Below are 20,160 nucleotides of genomic sequence, written 5' to 3'. Positions count from 1 at the left end.
GAGGCAACCCCTCTGCTCCTAGACTCCCTCACTGTACAAAACATCCTCTCCACATCCATTCTATCTAGGCCTTTCAATATTCAATAGCTTTCAATGAGACAGCCCTCATTCTTCTAAACTCCAGCAAGTATAGGCCCAGAGCCATCAAACTCTCCTCACATGTTAACTCCTTCATTCCTGGGATCATTCTTGTCAGCCTCCTCTGGACCCTCTCCAAAGCCAGCATATCTTTTCTTAGATAAGAGGCCCAAAACTGCTCACAATACTCTAAGGGTGATCTGATGAATGCCTTAAAAAGCCTCAGTATTAAGTCCTTGTTTTTGTATTCTAGTCCTCTTGAATGCTAACATTGCATTGGCCTTCCTTATCACCAACTCAACCTGCATGTTAATTTGGGAAATCCTGCACAAGGAATCTAAGTCCCCTTGCATCTCTGATTTTGAATTTTCTCCCCATCTAGAACTTTGGAGCGATATTTGTGATTTTTCAGTTCTAAGTAACCATTCCAGAATCTAGTGATTCTTGAAAGATCATTACTACTACCTCCACAATCTCTTCAGCTACTTCTTTTAGAATCCTGGAGTGTAGTCCATCTGGTCCAACTGATTTGTGTACATTCGGACTTTTCAGCTTTACAAGTATCTTCTTAGTAATAGCAAAGAATATCAATTCCGCCCCTTGACAATCTATCATTTCTGGCATTCTACTAGTGTTGTCCACACTGAGACTGACGCAAAATACTTATTAAGTTCATCTGCCATTTCTTTGTTCCCCATTGCTACCTCTCCACCGTTATTTTCCAGTGGTCCTATATCCACTCTCATCTTCTTTTACTCTTTAAATAACTGAAAAAAACATTTCTGTATCCTCTTTTATATTTTTGACTAGCTTACCTTCATATTTCATCTTTTCTCTCTTTATGGTATTTTTATTTGCTTTCTGTTGGTTTTTAAAAGCTTCCTAATTCTTTACCTTCACATATTTTTGCACTATTATACGCCCTCTCTTTTGCTGTCTTTGACTTCCCTTAATAATCATGGTTGCCTCATTCTCCCATGAGAATACTTGTTCATCTTTGTGATGTATCTTTCCTGCACCTTCCAAATTTCCCCCCAAAATACCAACCATTGCTCTTCTGCCTTCATCCCTACTAGTGTTCCCTTCCAATCAACTTTAGCCAGTTCCTCTCTCATGCCTTTGTAATTCCCTTTAAATCCACTGTAATACTGAAACATCTGACTTTGGCTTCTTCCTCTCAAACTGCAGGGTGAATTATATCATGCTATGATCACTGCTCCTAAGGGTTCCTTTACCTTAAGCTCCCTAATCAGACCTGTGCCATTCCATAACATCCAGTTCAGAATTGCCATTCGCCTAGTGGGCTCAACCACAAGCTGCTCTAAAAAGCCATCACACAGGCATTTTGTAAATACCTTCTCTTGGGATCCAGCAATATATTTTCCCAATATACCTGCATATTGAATCCCCAATGACTATCACAGCATTGTCCTTTGTAGCATGCCATTTCTATCTCCTGTTGTAAATTGTAGTCCATATCCTGGCTACTGTTCAGAGGCCTGCATATAACTCTCATCAGGGTCTTTTTACTGCAACAAGAGAAAATCTGCATGTGCTGGAAATCCAAGCAACACACACAAAACGCTGGAGGAACTCAGCAGGCCAGGCAGCATCTATGGAAAAGAGTGCAGTTGACATTTTGAGGGAACACCCTTCAGCAATTCCTCTAGCATTTTGTGTGTGTTGTTAGGGTCTTTCTATGCTGCAATTTCTTAACTCTACCCACAAGGATCCTGCATCTTATGTCACCAGTTTCTAAGGATTTGAGTTTGTTTTTACCAACAGAGCCACCCACCCCCTCTGCCTACCTGCCTGTCCTTTTGATACAATGTGTGTACTTGTTAAGCTCCCAACTATGATCTTCTTGCAGACACAACTCAGATGCCCAGAACATCATATCAGCCAATCTCTAACTAAGCTGCAAGATCATCTACCTTACTGCATGCATTCAAGTATAACACCTTCAGTCCTGTATTCATCACCATTTTCGACTTGGCCCCATGTTACATTTCAACTCATCCCACTGACTACAATTTTGCCCTATCATCTGCCAGTCCTTCATCACAGTCTTACTGCACACTGCATCAACTTGTATACCAACTGCTCCATCCTCAACCCAATCATTCTGGTTCCCATCGACTGCCAAATTAGTTTAAACCCTCCCAACAGCTCCAGCAAACCGGTTCACAAGGATACTGGTCTCCCTCTGGTTCAGGTTCAGATAGGAAAGGCTTATAGAGGATGCAAGCTAAGATTGCATGTCTGAAAGAAAAGTTGTTATTTAAAACACATGTCAGTTATTTTAATTGGAAGCATCTGTCAGTGACTCAAATAATAACCATGCAAACTTAAGAAAAACAGCCAAACGAGTTCTCCATAACCTACTGAGGATGATTTATAAGAAGATGTTGGTGTGGGTTCATAACCTGGATAAACAATTAAGAGAAGATCCAATATTTGAAGAGATAATAAAGATCTAGCAGGCTATTCAAGTTCTAACATGGCTTGGGGGGGGGGGAGGTGGTGGTTAAAATGACAATTATTAGAGGAAGTCACGGAACCAGTAAAGAATCAATTGGGTGCAGTGGAGTGGAGAGTTTATGTCCTTTCTAGCTGGGTGAGTGAGGATGGGCAAAATCATCTTCTGCCTCAGAATTTAACTTGTGACTGCAGTTCACTAAGGAATCTTCACATAAAGTGTTTGTAGGGTCACAAATCTTGTTTCTTTTACAACCTATTAATGATCCAGTGTCCTTACAGAATAGGCATACCTGTAGCGTGTGCATTGGTTATGGCTTGAGGGAGGAGGGAAAAGGAAGTTAATAAGACTGTTAACATCAGCAGTATCTTTTAGCAACAGGCTACAGAGTAGTGAAACCAAGGGAAATAATGGTCCTGGAAGTAATGTTTGATCTAAGACCTTTTAAAGCCAGAGAAACAAGTTGCACTCAGTAGGTGAAAGATGAAAATAACATTTTCTGTCTAAATCTAACAAACCATAGTATGCAAAATCATTAGGGAATATTATGGCGGACTGCAATAAATTATCTCAGAATTCAAGTTGATTAAGCTTCAGACATTCATCTGTGCTTTCAATATTCAATAGTCCAATTAGTTATGATAAAATTCAAAAAGTATAGTGATGAATATTCAGTGATCATTGACGTTATATGGTGTGTGTGTGTGTGTGTGCGTGCGCGCACACGTGCCAGTGAAAGTTCCCCACAGGTTTTCTTGTCCTTACTTTCTGAGTTTAATAAACTGCCATCTGATATCCCAGCTAGCAGTGCTGTTGAAAGCACCAATGAAACTGCAAAGGTAATCATTTCAACTATCCCTGCCTATAGGGAGAAATACATTCAGAGGCCACTTTATTAGGTACCTTCTGGGGCCACTGAGTGTATGTTCGAGGTCTTCTGCTGTGTGGTCTGTTCACTTCTAGGTTCAGTGCGTTGTGCTCTTCTGAACACCACTATTGTAATGTGTGTGTGGTTTTTTTTCAGTTACTGTCACCTTCCTGTCGGCTTGAACCAGTTTGCTCTCTCGCATCTGACCTCCGTGATTAGCAAGGACTTCACCCATAGGGCTGCTACTCACTGAACCTTTTTTTGTTTTTTGCACCATTCTCAATAGACAGAGACGTAATATAAAGATTTTTATTCCTCATGTGTATGAAGGACGTAAGTAATAGTCAATTCTATTCAATATAAGTTCTGCAGACTGTTGTGTATGAAATTCCCAGGAGATCAGCAATTTCTGAGATACTCAAAACACCCCGTCTGGCACCAACAATCAATCCACAATCAGAGTCACTTAAGACACTTTTCTTCCCCATTCTAATGTTTGGTCTGAACAACAACTGAACCTCTTGACCATGTCTGCATGCTTTTATGCATTGAGTTTCTGCCACATGATTGGCTGATTGGATATTTGTATTAACGAGCAGGTGTACAGGTGTACCCAATAAAGTGTCCAGTGGGTGCGTATTTGTGTGTATGTTAGCAGCAGCAATCTGACAAAATGTACACATAAATAATCTGTACAATATTAAGGCTCCATTTCTACCTCTGTTGATTGTTTCAAAGCAATTGCTAAAGCAAATGCCTTCACTGAAATTTAATGTGCAGGCAATTAGGAAAGCAGAAGATGTGATATCCTTTAATCCAAGAGGATTTGAGTGCAAGAGTGAAGTTTCCTCAGAGCAATTAAAGAAGATCTGGTAAGACTGCACCTTGGACAGTACTGTGCAAATGTCTTAGCTACATATGTATAGCTAGGGTTCCTAAGACTTTTGCATTGTATTGTAGTAATTTTATGTATTGTACTGTACTGCTGCCGCAAAAAATACATATTTCACAACATGTGTAAGTGATGGTAAACCTTTTTCTGATATGGGTCTCTGTCACAGACTGAAAGTGGGAAGGGGGCCAGGAGAGGACAATCATGGGAGAAGGGGGAGGGCAGGGAGCGGGAAGCACCAGGACGTTCTGTAATGATCAATAAACCAATTTTTTAGAATCAAATAACTTTGCCCAATATCTCAGGGCTGGGCATGTCTGCACTCGAGCCACCCCAACACTCCTTCTCTGCCACCTGTCCCACACCTCCCCACCCCCCATAGTGCTCCACCCTTGCCATTCCCAACATCCTTTGCTCCTACCAGATTTATAAACTTACTCTCCGCTTCACATTGACAAATATAGTACTGTGCAAAAGTCTTAGGCACACTAGCTATATATGTGCCCAAGACTTTTGCACAATATTGCATATCGTGAATAGGCCTGGCCTTCCTGTCTATGAATATGCGTGTAGTTGAGAGAGTGTAATAAATATGCCCAGACTAATCCCTGGAATTGTGGGTAGGCCACATTAGAAAAGGTGAAGCAGACTGACTTCAAGATGAATGTGTGGAGATCACATTAAAACATGTAACTTTCTTACAAGGATTGAAAGGCTACATGCAGGGCAGATATTAACTTTGACAGGTATGTTTAGAACTAGAAGATCAATCTTAAACTTAAGATTTAGTCATTCAGAATTGAGATGAGGAGAAATTTCTTCACCCAGATGGACTGGTCTCTACCCAAGAGGATTAAGGCGACCCAGTAACAAAGTTTATTTGGACAGTCATGGGGCAGGAAAGTGTTGCTGAGGTGATCTTATTGGATGATGCATCAAATGCCCTATTTCTTGTGTTTTTGTGCCCTGTGTTATCATGCTGCTAATTAACTTACCACATAAAACATCTGGGAAGGCAACAGGAAGTCCTCCAATCACAAACAAGAAAACATCTGCAGATGCTGGAAATCCAGGTAACACACACAAAATGCTGGAGGAACTCAGCAGGCCAGGCAGCATCTATGGAAAAGAGTACAGACAACATTTTGGGCCAAAACCCTTCGGCAGGACTAGAGAAAAAAAGCTGAGTAGTAGATTTAAGAGGTGGGAGGAGGGGAGAGAGAAACACAAGGAAGTCCTGATTGGTCTGCAAAGATTAGGTGTTGTAGGCCACTGCCAGGCGGGTGCACGGAGGGGAAGGCAGAACAAGGATGGTGTTACAGGAGACAGTTACGAGGCTTTGTCAGGAACCCCAGCTAGGATGGCAGGGTGGGGGTTGAGCAGGTGGTAGTGAAGGTAGTCTTTCCAGGAGGCACTCTAATTGTTTAATTGAGAATTGTCGTGCAGAATGCATGACTGTGGTGGCTAAAATAAAATGTAGAACATTACAACACAGTACAGGCCCTTCAGCCCACAATGTTGTGCTGACATTTGAACCTACTCTATGATTAATCTAACTCTTCCCTCTTACATAGTCCTAAGTCTTTCTATCATCCATGTGCTTAAGAGTTTCTAAAATGTGTCTAATGTATCTGCCTCTACCACCACAACTGGCAGCGTAATCCACACATTCACCCCTCCATGTAAAAAGAAACTTAACCTCTGCTATCCCCCCTATACTTTCCTCCAATCACTTTAAAATTATGCCCCCCTATAATAGCCATTTCCACCCTGGGAAAATGTCTCTGGCTGTCCACTCGATCTATGTCTCAATGAAAGATAAATCTTTTCTTCTTGGTAGGGAAGCCAGCACTGTTTCCCTCTCTCATGTGCTTGTTGAAGCAGGGTCACCGACACCATTTGAGAAATCTCCAGGTGATCACTTGAATTCCTTAGGCAGAGTAAGTACTAGGAGATGGGATTAGTGCTGATGGGTGCTCACTGGTCAGTCAACAGGTGATGGGCCAAATGGTCTGCTTCGGTGTTGTACACCACATACACGCCCTGCTCTGGAAAGGGGGACAAACTTGGGTTGTTTTCTCTGGAGCAGCAGAGGCTAGGGGGAGACCTGAATTTATGAGAGGCATAAATAGAATATTCAGCTGACATCTGTTTCTCAGGGTAGGAATATCCAAGAGAAGAGGGTAGGCAATTAAGGTGAGAGAAGGAAGTTCAAAAAAGAAATGCAGAGAAGGTTTTTTATACACTGAGTGGGGGGTGAGTGCCTGGTGTGATGGTGGAGCCAGAGGTATAAAAACTATTTAATAGTCTTTAGATAGGCACTTGAGGCTGCAAAGAATGGAGGGATATAGATTATGTGCAGGTAGAAGGGTTTAAGTTTCATTCGCTCAGTGAGTTTGGCACAAGAATATGGACTGGATGGCATGTTTCTGAGATGTTCTGTTCTGTTCTGTGTTCTATCCTTTTAGCGTGGAGCAGGTGTCCTCGGTGTCGGCAATTTAAAATTGTAATCAACCATTTTGGGAAAGGGAAGGTGTAAATCCACTCGAGCATCACAGCTCCACCCCTCCCCCACCCCTCCCCCACCCCTTTCCGTGCCCCCATCCCAACACCCGCTCCCAGAACACTAGCCCTGTCCCCTTCCAGCCGCATTCCCACCTCTTTCCACACTCAGCTTCCAGCCGCTCGGCAAATTACAAATGACAGAAAGGTATCTGATTACAGTGGGGAACTGCATTCCCTCGTTGTTTGCCTACAGACTTTAGAATCATTTGTCTCACTCCAGAGGACTAAATTAATTTGCAGTGTAAATGAAATATTTTAAATGTTGAATGAGTTCCAACAATGGAAGGAATACATTATCCAATATGCATCACTTGAAATATCATTCATACAATCTCCAAAAGTGGCCTCCAGAGTGATAAAGAAAATAAATTGATTTACTCTTTTCCTTTCCGTAAATGGGTAATTATTATTTTAAATAATAAAGGGTGTAATGCTGAGGGATGGTAAGGCATTGGTCAGACCACATTTGGAGTATTGTGAGCAGTTTTGGGCCCCATATCTAAGAAGAGATATGCTGGCATTGGAGAGAGTCCAGAGGAGGTTTACAAGAATGAGTCATGCAATGAAAGGGTTAATGTATGAGGAGCATTTGATGGCTCTGGGCCTTTGTTCACTGGAGATTGGAAGAGTGAGGAGACATTCCTTTAACTGGAGGGTGATGAATCTGTGGAATTTATTGTCACAGATGGCTGTGGAGGCCAAGTCATTGAGTATATTTAAAGCAGAGGTTGATATGTTCTTGATTAGTAAGGGCATCAAAATTTACAGGGAGAAGGCAGGAGAATGGGGCTGAGAGGGAAAATAAATCAGCTGCGATCAAATGGCAGAGCACACGATGGGTCAAATGAACTAATTCTGCTCCTATGCCTTTGGCCTTGTGTTTTCATTTCAGTATCAGATCCATTCCAAGCCAATTTGCTACTCCACCAGAACAACACACCTCGTGCTGGAGGAGTTCAGTAAGTCAGGCAGAATCTATGGAGGAAAGTGGACAGTCAATATTGCAGGTCAAGACCCTTCATCTGAAAGGTTAAGCCCCTCATTCACACTTCCTCACATCAAAATTACATGTGAGGAGGTATGGATTTTATTTTTGTTGTACAGGCCCAGACACTCGAGGCTGCTTTTGTGTCATTTTCCACCGTTCAGAACATGCCAGAGATCAAACAAAGAACTTTAAAAGTTCATCATATCAGTCTGGGAACTGGGAAGCACTACAGCAGCAACGCCAGCACAGGATTTCTAGAGATGTGATAGCTCCCATTGTTATTGAATTATCCCATAGAAGAAGACACAACACCGATATTCTCACTATAGTGTACCACTTCTAAAAATGTACATACTCACAAGCCACAAAATAATAACCTCGAAAAAGAAATGCTTGACCCTGAGTCACGCAAAGGAGCACTTGCTGATTAGAGCATAGATTATAGCCTTACTTTGCATGAATGTTAATATAAAATTATATGTTACATGGATGTCTATTCTGTACTCAAAGTCTCACAGGGACATTAATTCCAGAGCCCACAGACTCAAGGATGAGGATGTTTTAAATCTTCAAACCCTCTCTTGCAATTGCAAGAGATTAAGTTGCATCTGTTTGTTTATTCCAAAAGTCTGAAGCGCTCGCTTTGTCTATTTTACTGAATTTTCTAAATGTAGCATTTGTTGAGATTTTTTAAAAACAAATCAGGCATACCAAGAATACCAAAAGTTTCTTCAGATACATAAAGTGTAAAAGAGAGGTGAGAGTGGGCATTGGACTGTTGGAAAAGGATGCTAAAGAGGTGGTAATGGGGGACAACAAAATAGCGGACAAATTTAATAAATAATTTCAAATCAGTCTTCAGTGAAGAAGACACTAGTAATACGATGGAAGTTCCAGGTGTCGGGGGGGCGGGGGCATGAAGTCTATGAAGTTACCGTAACTAGAGAGAAAGTTCTTGGGAAACATTCTTGGTTGTTGTTGAACCCACTAGGGGATCGGCTGTACTGGATTTGTTGTTGAGCCCACGAGGGGATCGGCTGTACTGGATTGGGTATTGCGTAATGAACTGGAGGTGATTGGAGAGATTGAGGTGAAGGAACCCTTAGGAGGCAGTGGTCATAACATGATTGAGTTCACTGTGAAATTTGAGAAAGAGAAGCCGAAATCCGATGTGGCGGTATTTCAGTGGAGTAAAGGAAATTACAGTGGCATGAGAAAGGAACTGGCCAAAGTTGACTGGAAAGGGACATTAGTGGAAAGGATGGCAGAGCAGCAGTGGCTGGAGTTTATGTGAGAAGTGAGGAAGGTGCAAGTCAGATATATTCCAAAAAAGAAGAATTTTTCGAATGGAAAAAAGATGCAACCGTGGCTGACAAGAGAAGTCAAAGCCAAAGTTAAAGCAAAGGAGAAGGCATACAAGGAAGCAAATATTAGTGGGAAGACAGAGGATTAGGAAGTTTTTAAAAGCTTACAAAAGGAAACTAAGAAGGCCATTAAGCGGGAAAAGATGAACTATGAAAGGAAGCTAGCAAGTAATATCAAAGAGGATACTAAAAGCTTTTTCAAGTATATAAAGAGTAAAAGACAGGTGAGAGTAGATATAGGACCGATAGAAAATGATGCTAGAGAAATTGTAATGAGAGATAAGGAGATGGCAGAGGAACTGAGCAAGTATTTTGCATCAGTCTTCACTGAGGAAGACGTCAGCAGTATACCAGACACTCAAGGGTGTCAGGGAAGAGAAGTGTGCGCAGTCACAATTATGACAGAGAAAGTACTCAGGAAGCTGAATAGTCTAAGGGTAGATAAATCTCCTGGACCAGATGGAATGCACCCTCGTGTTCTGAAGGAAGTAGCTGTGGAGATTGCGGAGGCATTAGCGATGATCTTTCAAAAGTCAATAGATTCTGGCATGGCTCCAGAGGACTGGAAGATTGCAAAAGCCACTCCGCTATTTAAGAAGGGGGCACAGAAGCAAGAAGGAAATTATAGACCTGTTAGCTTGACATCGGTGGTTGGGAAGTTGTTGGAGTCGATTGTCAAGGATGAGGTTACGGAGTACCTGGAGGCATATGACAAGATAGGCAGAAATCAGCATGGTTTCCTTAAAGGAAAATCCTGCCTGACAAACCTATTGCAATTTTTTGAGGAAATTACAAGTAGGCTAGACAAGGGAGATGCAGTGGATGTTGTATATTTGGATTTTCAGAAGGCCTTTGACAAGGTGCAGCACCTGAGGCTGCTAAACAAGATAAGAGCCCATGGAATTACGGGAAAGTTACATACGTGGATAGAGTGTTGGCTGATTGGCAGGAAACGGAGAGTGGGAATAAAGGGATCTTATTCTGGTTGGCTGCCAGTTACCAGTGGTGTTCCACAGGGGTCCATGTTGGGGCCGCTTCTTTTTATGTTGTACATCAACGATTTGGATTATGGAATAGATGGCTTTGTGGCTAAGTTTGGTGATGTTACAAAGATAGGTGGAGGAGCCGGTTGTGCTGAGGAAACAGAGTCTGCAGAGAGACTTGGATAGATTGGGAGAATGGGCAAAGAAGTGGCAAATGAAATACAATGTTGGAAAGTGTATGGTCATGCACTTTGGTAGAAGAAATAAATGGGCAGACTATTATTTAAATGGGATGAGAATTTTAAGTTCTGAGATACAACAGGAATTGGGAGTCCTCGTGTAGGATACCCTTAAGGTTAACCTCCAGGTTGAATCGGTGGTGAAGAAGGTGAATGCAATGTTGGCATTTATTTCTAGAGGAATAGAGTATAGGAGCAGGGATGTGATGTTGAGGCTCTATAAGGCACTGGTAAGACCTCACTTGGAGTACTGTGGGCAGTTTTGGTCTCCTTATTTAAGAAAGGATGTGCTGACGTTGGAGAGGGTACAGAGAAGATTCACTAGAACGATTCCAGGAATGAGAGGGTTAACATATGAGGGACGTTTGACCACTCTTGAACTGTATTCCTTGGAGTTTAGAAGAATGACGGGGGAACCTCCTAGAAACATTTCGAATGTTGAAGGGCATGGACAGAGTGGATGTGGCAAAGTTGTTTCCCATGGTGGGGGAGCCTAGTATGAGAGGGCATGACTTAAGAATTGAAGGGCGCCCATTCAGAACCGAGATGCGAAGAAATTTTTTTAGCCAGAGGGTGGTGAATCTGTGGAATTTGTTGCCATGGGCAGCAGTGGAGGCCAAGTCATTGGGTGTATTCAAGGCAGAGATTGATAGGTATCTGAGTAACCAGGGTATCAAAGGTTATGGTGAGAAGGCAGGGGAGTGGGACTAAATGGGAGAATGGACCAGCTCATGATAAAATGGCAGAGCAGACTCGACGGGCTGAATAGCCTACTTCTGCTCCTTTGTCTTATGGTCTTATGGAAACTGAAAGTTCTGAAGGTAAATGTCACCTGGACCAAGTGGTGCACAGCCCAGAGATCTGAAAGAGGTGGCTGAAGAGATCATGGAGGCATTATTAATGATCTTTCAAGAATCACTAGATTCTGGAATGGTTCTGAAGACTGAAAAATTGCAAATTTCACTCAGCTCTTCAAGATGGGAGAGAGGTAGAAGAAAGGAAAGTATAGGCCAGTTAGTCTGACCTCAGTGGGTGGGAAGGTGTCGGAGTTGATTATTAAGGATGATGTCTCAGGGTACTTGGAAGCACATGCTTAATAGGCCATAGGCAGCAGTGTTTCCTCAAGGGAAAATCTCACCTGACAAATCTGCTGGAATACTTTGAAGAAATAACAAGCAGGATAGACAAAGGAGAATCAGTTGATGTTGCGCACTTGGATTTTCAGAAGGCCTTTGACAAGGTGCCACACATGAGGCTGCTTAACAAACTACGATCCCATGGTATTACAGGAAAGCTTCTAGCATGGATAAAGCAATGGCTGACTGGCAGGAGGCAAAGAGTGGGAATAAAGGGAATTTTCTGACTGGCTGCCGGTGACTAGTGGTGTTCCATAGGGGTCTGTGTTGGGGCCTATTCTTTTTACATTACGTGTCAATGATTTGAATGATGAAATTGATGGCTTTGTTTCAAAGTTTGCAGACAACATGAAGACAGGCAGAGGGGCAGATAGTTTTGAGAAAGTAGAGAGGCTACAGAAGAGGAGATTAGGAGAATGGGTGAAGGGGGCGCAGGGGGGCAGATATAGTGTTGGGAAATGTATGGTCGTGCACTGTGGTAGAAGAAACAAAAAGGTTGACTATTTTCTAAGTGGACAGAAAATACAAAAAAATCATTTGCAAAGGCAGATGGTATCCAGTGCCGGGAAGTGTATGATCATGCACTTTGGTAGAAGAAATGAAAGGGTTGACTATTTCCTTAATGGAGAGAAATTACAAAAAATTGAAGTGCAGGATTTCCTAAAGGTTAATTTGCAGGGTGACTTTGTGGTGAGGAAGGCAAATGCAATATTAGCATTCATTTCAAGAGGACTAGAATGTAAAAGCAAGAATGTAATGATGAAACTTTATAAAGCACTGGAGAGGCCTCACTTGGAGTATTGTGAGCAGGTTTGTTTCCCTTATCTTAGAAAGGATGTGCTGAATCTGGAGAGGGTTCAAAGGAGGTTCATGAAAATTATTCCAGGATTGAATGGCTTGTCATATGAAGAGCGTCTGATGGCTCTGGGCCTGTACTCGCTGGAATTCAGAAGAATGAGGGGTGACATCATTGAAAACTATCAATGAAAGTTGATCAATGAAAGGTGAAAAGCTTTGATAGAAATGATGTGGAGAGGATGTTTCCTATGGTGGGAGAGTCTAAGACCAGAGGACACGGCCTCAGAAAAGAGGAGTGTGCTTTTGGAATGGAGGCGAGGAGGAATTTCTTTAGCCAGAGAATGGTGGATCTGCGGAATTCTTTGCCACAGGCAGCTGTGGAGGCCAAGTCTTTAAGGTAGAGATTGATAGATTCTTGACTTCAGGACATGAATAGATATGAGGAGAAGGCAGGAGATTAGGCTGAGAGGCAAATTGGATCAGCCATGATGAAATAGCACAGCCTAATTTGGCCCCTATATCATGGTTCTATGGTCTTGTATCTATATGCTTAAAAATGACAGGACAACTGCTGCATTCTGAAACTGGCTTGGATGTATTTTTCAAGGATAACTTGACTACCATCCATCATAATATTCAAAGTAATACAGCTGACCTATTACAAAAATTTAGTACAATATGGAATTAAGCGCCATGATTGCATGAATGAATTTCTGTATTTTATATAGAACTGTAAGAATAATCTGAGAATCAGAATCAGGTTTGATACCATTGGCATATTTCATGAAATTTGATATTATGCAGCAGCCGTACGTTGCAACACAATAATGAAAAAACTGTAAATTACAGCAAGTTGATATATATTTATAAAACCTACATTAAATAAATAGTGCAAAATGAGACGAGGTAGTGCTCATGGGTTAATGTCCATTCAGAAATCAGATGGCAGAGAGGAAGAAGCTATTCCTGAATTGCTGAGTGTGTGCCTTCAGGCTCCTGTACCTCCTCCCCGATGGTAGAAATGAGAAGAGGGCATGTCCTTGGTGAAGTGGGTCCTTAATGATGGATGTCGCCTTTTCGAGGCATTGCTCCATGAAGATGTCCTGGATGCTGGGGAGTTTAGTACCCATGATGTAGCTGACTGAGTTCACAACTTGCTGCAGCATATTTTGACCTGTGCAGTGCCCCTCTCCCTTAGCAGATGGTGACGCATCCAGCAAGAATGCTCTTCACAGTGTGCCTGTGGAAAGTTACGAGTGTCTATGGTGACATATCAAATCTCCTCAAACTCCGAATGAAATATAGCCGCTTCAGTTCCTTCTTCGTAACTGCATAAATATGCTGAACCCAGGGTAGATCCTCAAGGGCGCTGACACCCAGGACCTTAAAATTTCTCACCCTTTCCACTTCTGAATCCGCTATGAGGACTGGTGTACGTGGCCTTGTCTCACCCTTTCTGAAGTCCACAATCAATTCTGTCAAGTTATGACTTAAGTATTAGGCAAAAGCTGGAAATCTTTTGCCATAACATCCTTAAGAGAGACATTGAAGTACATACACTAAAAGTACAAATCCTATGAGCTCCATGTTGATAAATTAGTTTATTATTGACATATGTACCAAGCTACAGTGAAAAAATTGTCTTGCATACTGTTCATACAGATCAATTCATTATACAATGCATTGAGGTAATACTTGGCTGTGAGGATTTGGTATTGGCTTATCCATAGCAGGCAGAGGGTGGAAGTAGATGGAACATAATCTGCCTGGAGGTCGGGATCACTGGTGTTCTGCAGAGATCTATTCTGGTACCCCTGCTTATTGTGATTTTTATAAATGGCTTCTTCTTAGAGGACCACAACCCTGTTGTGGGTTGGAGGTTTGTGTGCCTCAATGACCCAGACAGTTATGCTGGTTGGAGTCAGGACTTTATGCCTTGGCTCTAATAACCCTGACTGGTAAAACAAAATTATTACGGAAACAGCACTGAAGAATTCTTCTACATCTGAGTGAGACAGTATTCCTGAGTCTACACCTGGAACTTAAATAGCTGACAATAGTGAAAGCTGAGAGGAAGCTACTGACACGATGAAGGAAGCCCTGAAACCACCAGAGATGGAGGACCTTCATTGCTGCCCTAAACGCCAGTGGTGTAACGAACAGATTTATATTCTATATACACACACAAATGACTTGAATGAGGAAGTGGAAAGATGAGTTAGTAAGGTTGAAGATGACACAAAGGTTGGTGCAAAGTGCAAAGTGATACACTTTGGAAGATCATTTATCCCTTTTCATTCAAGATCCTGCTGTTTGAGGGTCTTAATTGTTCCTGAACCCAGAGGTGTGAGTTCTGAGGCTCCTGTACCTTCTTCCTGATGGCAGTGGTGAGCATGTCCTGGGTGGCGGGGGTCTTGATGATGGATGCTGCGTTCCTGTGATAACCCTTTGTGTAGATGCGCTCAGTGATGAGGAGGGCTTTACCTGTGATGGACTGGGTCATATCCATTACTCATTGTAGGATTTTCCATTCAAGGGCGTTGGTGTTTCAGTAGCAGGCTGTAATGTATCCAGTCAATATACTCTCCACTAAACATCTACAGAAGTTTGTCAAAGTTCTACATGTAATGCTGAATCTTTGCAAACTCCTAAGGAAATAGAGGCACTGCCATGCTTTCTTCATAATTGCACCTGTGTGCTGGGCCCAGGACAGATCCTGTGAAATAATAACTCTGAGGAATTTAAAGCTGCTGACCCTCTCCATCTCTGATCCTCCGATGAGGACTGACTCATGGATCTTTGGTTTCCTTCTCCTGAAATCAATAATCAGCTCCTTGGTCTTGCTGACATTGAGTAAGAGATTGTTGTTGTGGCTCCACTCAGACAGATTTTCATTCACACTCCTGTATGCTGATTCATCACCACCTTTGATCCAGTCTACGACAGTGGTGTCATCAGCAAGCTGAATATGACATTGAAGCTGTGCTTAGCCATACAGTCATGAGTGTAAAGCAAGCAGAGCAGGGATGTAAGCACACAGCCTTGTGGTGCACCTGTGCTGATAGAGATCATGGAGGAGATGTTGTTACTAATCTGAATGGACGGATCAGCAAGGGACGAAATTGAGGAACCAAATGCACAAGGAGATATTGACCCAGGATTCTGGAGTTTGTTGATTGGTTTTGAGAGGATGACGGAATTGAATGCTGATCTACAGTTGATAGAAAGCATCCTGCTGTATGCATCTTTATTGTGCAGATATTACAGGGTTGAGTGAAGAGCCGGTGAGATGGCATCTGCTGTAAACCTGTTGCTTTGGTAGGCAAATGGGAGTGGATTCATGTCACTTCTTGGACAGAAATTGATATGTTTCATGACCAATCTCATCATTGTGGATGCAAGTGCTACTGAACAGTAGTCGTTGAGGCAGATTGCCACGTTCTTCTTAGGTACCGGTATAATTAAAGCCTGCTTGAAATAGATGGGTACTACAGACTGCTGAAGAGAGAGGTTGAAGGTCTCAGTGAACACTCCAGTCAGTTGATTAGCACAGGCTTTTAGTACTTGGCCAGGTAGTCCATCTGGGCCAGAAGCTTTTCATGGTTTCATCCTACTGAAGGCTGCTTGCACATTGGCTTCAGACACTGAAATCACAGGATCATCGGGGGCTGTGGGGTTCATTATGGATCATCTATATTTTGATGGTCAAAGTAAGCATAGAAGGCATTGAGCTCATCTGAAAGCAAAGCCCTGTTATCCCCCATGTCACCTGATTTCTCTTTATAAGAGAGTATGGTATCCAAGCACTGACACAACTGTTGAGATAATTCATTGATTGAAGTTTCATCCAGAATTGCCACTTTGCCTGTGAGATGACTTTCGGGAGATTGCACCTGGATCTCTTGTAATGTTCTTGGTCACCAGACTTGAATGCCTCTAACCTGGCCCTCAGCAGATTGTGGCTAGTTGAAGACTCTGAAGGTTTTCTGCAGACATACTTGTCTACAACTGTTTTAACAAAATCCGAGACAACCAGGATATATTTATTCAGATCCACACATAAGTCCTTAAACGCTGCTCAGACTACTGACTCGAAGTCAGTGAATTTCCTGCTTGACCAGCAAATGGAAAAGTTTTTAACTACATATTGGTACCAACAACATGGGTAAGAAAAAAGAGGAGGTCCTGAAGACAGAATAGAGTGAGTTAGGTAGAAAGCTGGAAACCAGCACCTCCAGGATAGTCATCTCTGGATTGCTGCCTGTGCCGTTTGCCAATGACGGTAAGTGTAGGATAATTTTGCAGAAGAATGTATGGCTGAGGAACTGCTGCAGGGGGCAGGGTTTCAGATTTCTGGATCATTGGATCTCTTCTGGGAACTGTATGAACTGTACAAAAATGGTAGATTACATCTGATCCCTCGAGGGCTGTGGGGGGAGGGTGCAATATCCTTGAGAATAGATTTGCTAGAGCTGTTGTGGAGGGTTTAAACTAATCTGGCATGGGGATGGGAAGCAGAGTGATAGGGCTGAGGATGGGGTGGTTGGTATACAAGTAGATGCAGTGTGTAGTGAGACTGTGAGAAAGGACATGCAGATGATCAGGCAGATTGGAGTCAAAATGTAACAGGAGTCCGAAATCAAAGAGGTTGATGAATACAGGACTGAAGGTGTTACAGAATATTTGAATGCATGCAGTATATGGAATTAAGTAGGTGATCTTTTAGTGCAGTTAGAGATTGGTAGGTGTGACATCATAGGCATCACATGGCTGAAAGAAAATCATAGATAGTAGCTTCACATCCAAGGATACATTTTGTATCAAAAGGACAGGCAGGTAGATGGGTGGGGGGGGGGTGGCTCTGTTGGTAAAAGAAAATGGTATTAAATCCTTAGACAAAGACTTGGGATACTTAGAATCAGAAGATGTAGAATCCTTGTGGACAGAGTTAAGAAACTGCAAGGGTAAATAGAATCTGATGGGAATTATATACAGGCCTCCGAATAGTAGTCAAGATATAGGATAGAAAAGGCATGTGAAAAAGCCATGTTACAAGATTGATGGAGGATTTCAATATTCAAGTAGATTGGGAAAATCAGGCTGGTGCTGGATTTGTAGGATCTGTTGGAAATTTGTAGAATGACTACGAGATGGCCCTTTCGAGCAGCTAGTGGTTCAGCCCACTAGAGGAATGGCAATTCTGGACTGGGTGTTAGGTAATGGCCCAGATTTGATTAGGGACCTTAAGATAAAGGAACCCGTAAGGTGACAGTGATCATAATATGACAGAATTCACCTTGCAGTTTGAGAAGGAGAAGCTAAAACCAGATGTATTAGCATTAGAGTGGAGTAAAGAGAATTACAGAGGCATGAGAGAGGAGATAGTCAAGGTTGATGGGAAGGGGACACTAGCAGGGATGACGGTTGAACAGCAATGGCTGCTGTTTCTGGCGGCAATTTGTAAGGCACAGGACAGATACAATCCACAGAAGAAGAAGCAGTATTGTCAAGGCTGGATGAGGCAACTGTGCTGACAAGGGAAATCAAAGACAGCATAAAAACAAAAGAGAGGTCATAGAATAGAGCAAATGGTCCTGGAGGACTGGAAAATTAAAAATATCACTCCACTCTTTAAGAAGGGAGGGAGGCAGAAGAAAGGATATTATAGGCCAGTTAGCCTGACCTCGGTGGTTGGGAGGATATTGATGAGGTTTAAGGATACATGGAGACACATGATAAAATGGTCCAAAGTCAGAATGGTTTCCTTAAAAGGAAATCTTGTCTTAAAGGCCTAGTTAAAGTGAATGTGGAGAAGATGTTTCCTGTAGTGGGGGAGTCTGGGACCAGAGGGCACAACCTCAGAATAAAGAAACATCCATTTAGAACAGAGATGAGGAGAAATTTCTTTAGCCAAAGGGTAGAGAATCTGTGGAATTCATTGCCGTGAATGACTATAGAACCCTAGTCATTGTATATTTAAAGCACTCATTGATAAGTTCTTGGTTAGTTGGGGTAACAAAGATTAAGGGGAGAAGGCAGGAGAATGGAATTGAGAGGGATAATAAATCAGCCATGATGCTGGAGCAGACTTGCTGGGCCGAATGGCCTAAATCTGCTCTTATATTAGATTATGAGGACACTCAGTCCTCGTTTATTGTCATTTATAAATTATATCTTATGGTTTCAATTCTTACTTTGTGTTAATAGATCAGCCATTCAGCAAGAGCAGCAGATGAGGTACTTTATCCAATTATGATCTTCATGCCAGTTTCTTTTCTTGAGGTCTGGTACTGGAAGTGTATTGACATGGCTGGAGCTGGGTATCCTTGTCAGTTCTGCCAAATAAGTGTGCCAGTTTTGACTCCTCTATACCTGTTCTTTGCCATGTCATCTGATTCAATTTCAATGTCCTGTTACTAGGCAAGAAGACATCAACCTCCCCTCCCCACCCCCACCAACCCTGAACACGGGTGCCCCACAAGGTTGTGTACTGCGCCCAATTCTGTACTCTCTCTCTTCACCGCTGACTGCACTCGTGCTCATGCTCCGAACTCAATCATCAAATTTGCGGGCAACGCAATTGTGATTGACCTGATCACAAACAGCATCGAATCTGCATATAGACAGGAGGTGCTGAAACTGTCGGATTGGTGCCGGAGCCACAATTTATCACTCAACATCAAGAAGCCAAAAGAAATTATAACTGACTAGTCCCACTATTCATAAGTGGTAAGGGACTGGAAAGGGTCTCCAGTTTCAAGTTTTTGGGGATGATTATCACCGAGGAGCTCTTGGTCCGTGAACACAACCTCGATAGTAGGGAAGCACAACAGCAACCATACTACCTGAGATGCTCAAGCGGGCTAATCTGCTCCCAACATTGCTGGCCAATTTTTATCGATGAGTGATAGAGAGCCTACTGACGTACGGGACGGCAGTGTGGTACTCTAGCTGCAGCTAGGCAGATCACGGAGCACTCCAACGGGTGATTAGGACGGCTCAGCCCATCGCTGGGACTCAACTACGCGACCTCGAGACAATGTACATCTCCCGATGCCTACGGCGCACTCGTAACGGACGCGGTCTAGTTAATCTCCGGGCATCCGGTTGAAAATACAGAGACATCTTGGGCAAGACAGTAAAACTGAAAGAACAGCTTCTTCCCGAAGACTGTTGTGCAGCTGAATAATGCCACACCCTGGCTTGCCAATGGCCTCTGAGTGTTATGGTCTATGGAAATCACTTGTTGCATGTGAATATGGGACTTGTTTTAATTAAGTCGTACCACACGCATTGTAAGTTTCCGTTTTGCGTGCACTGGAGCAGCACCGCAATCTCGTTGTCCTGAGCAATGACAATACAGTTCTATTCTATAGAACCAGGCCTCATTTCACTCCAAGAAGTAAGCATTCCCTGGGAACAAAACAGGAAGAAATGAGACCCTGTGTCTTATAGTTAAAATTCCAACCGCGCAATTGAGATTGAACTCAAGCCTCAGGTCGCAGAGACTTAATCTCTTTACTCCCTCGCCCCGTCTTGACAGGAACAAACATCAAATATGCCACTTTATATGTCAGTGTGTGTTTTGTTAAGAAGTACATTCATTCCACAGACCGATTTCCTCGTATTTACTGGAAGTGGATGAAGAAGTAATAGACCAAATAAATAGTTGGAAAGCATTGGAATTTAAAATGGATTTGATATTTAATGGTGGAGATTTCAGGTTTTCCAGCCAGCAAATGGAAAAGTTTAAAATAATCCTCTCTTTAT

Source organism: Mobula hypostoma, chromosome 4 (genome assembly GCF_963921235.1).
Source record: "Mobula hypostoma chromosome 4, sMobHyp1.1, whole genome shotgun sequence".
In the NCBI taxonomy this organism is placed as follows: Eukaryota; Metazoa; Chordata; class Chondrichthyes; order Myliobatiformes; family Myliobatidae; genus Mobula; species Mobula hypostoma.
The sequence above is the reverse complement of the archived record's forward strand: the minus strand, read 5'-3'. Positions refer to the sequence as shown.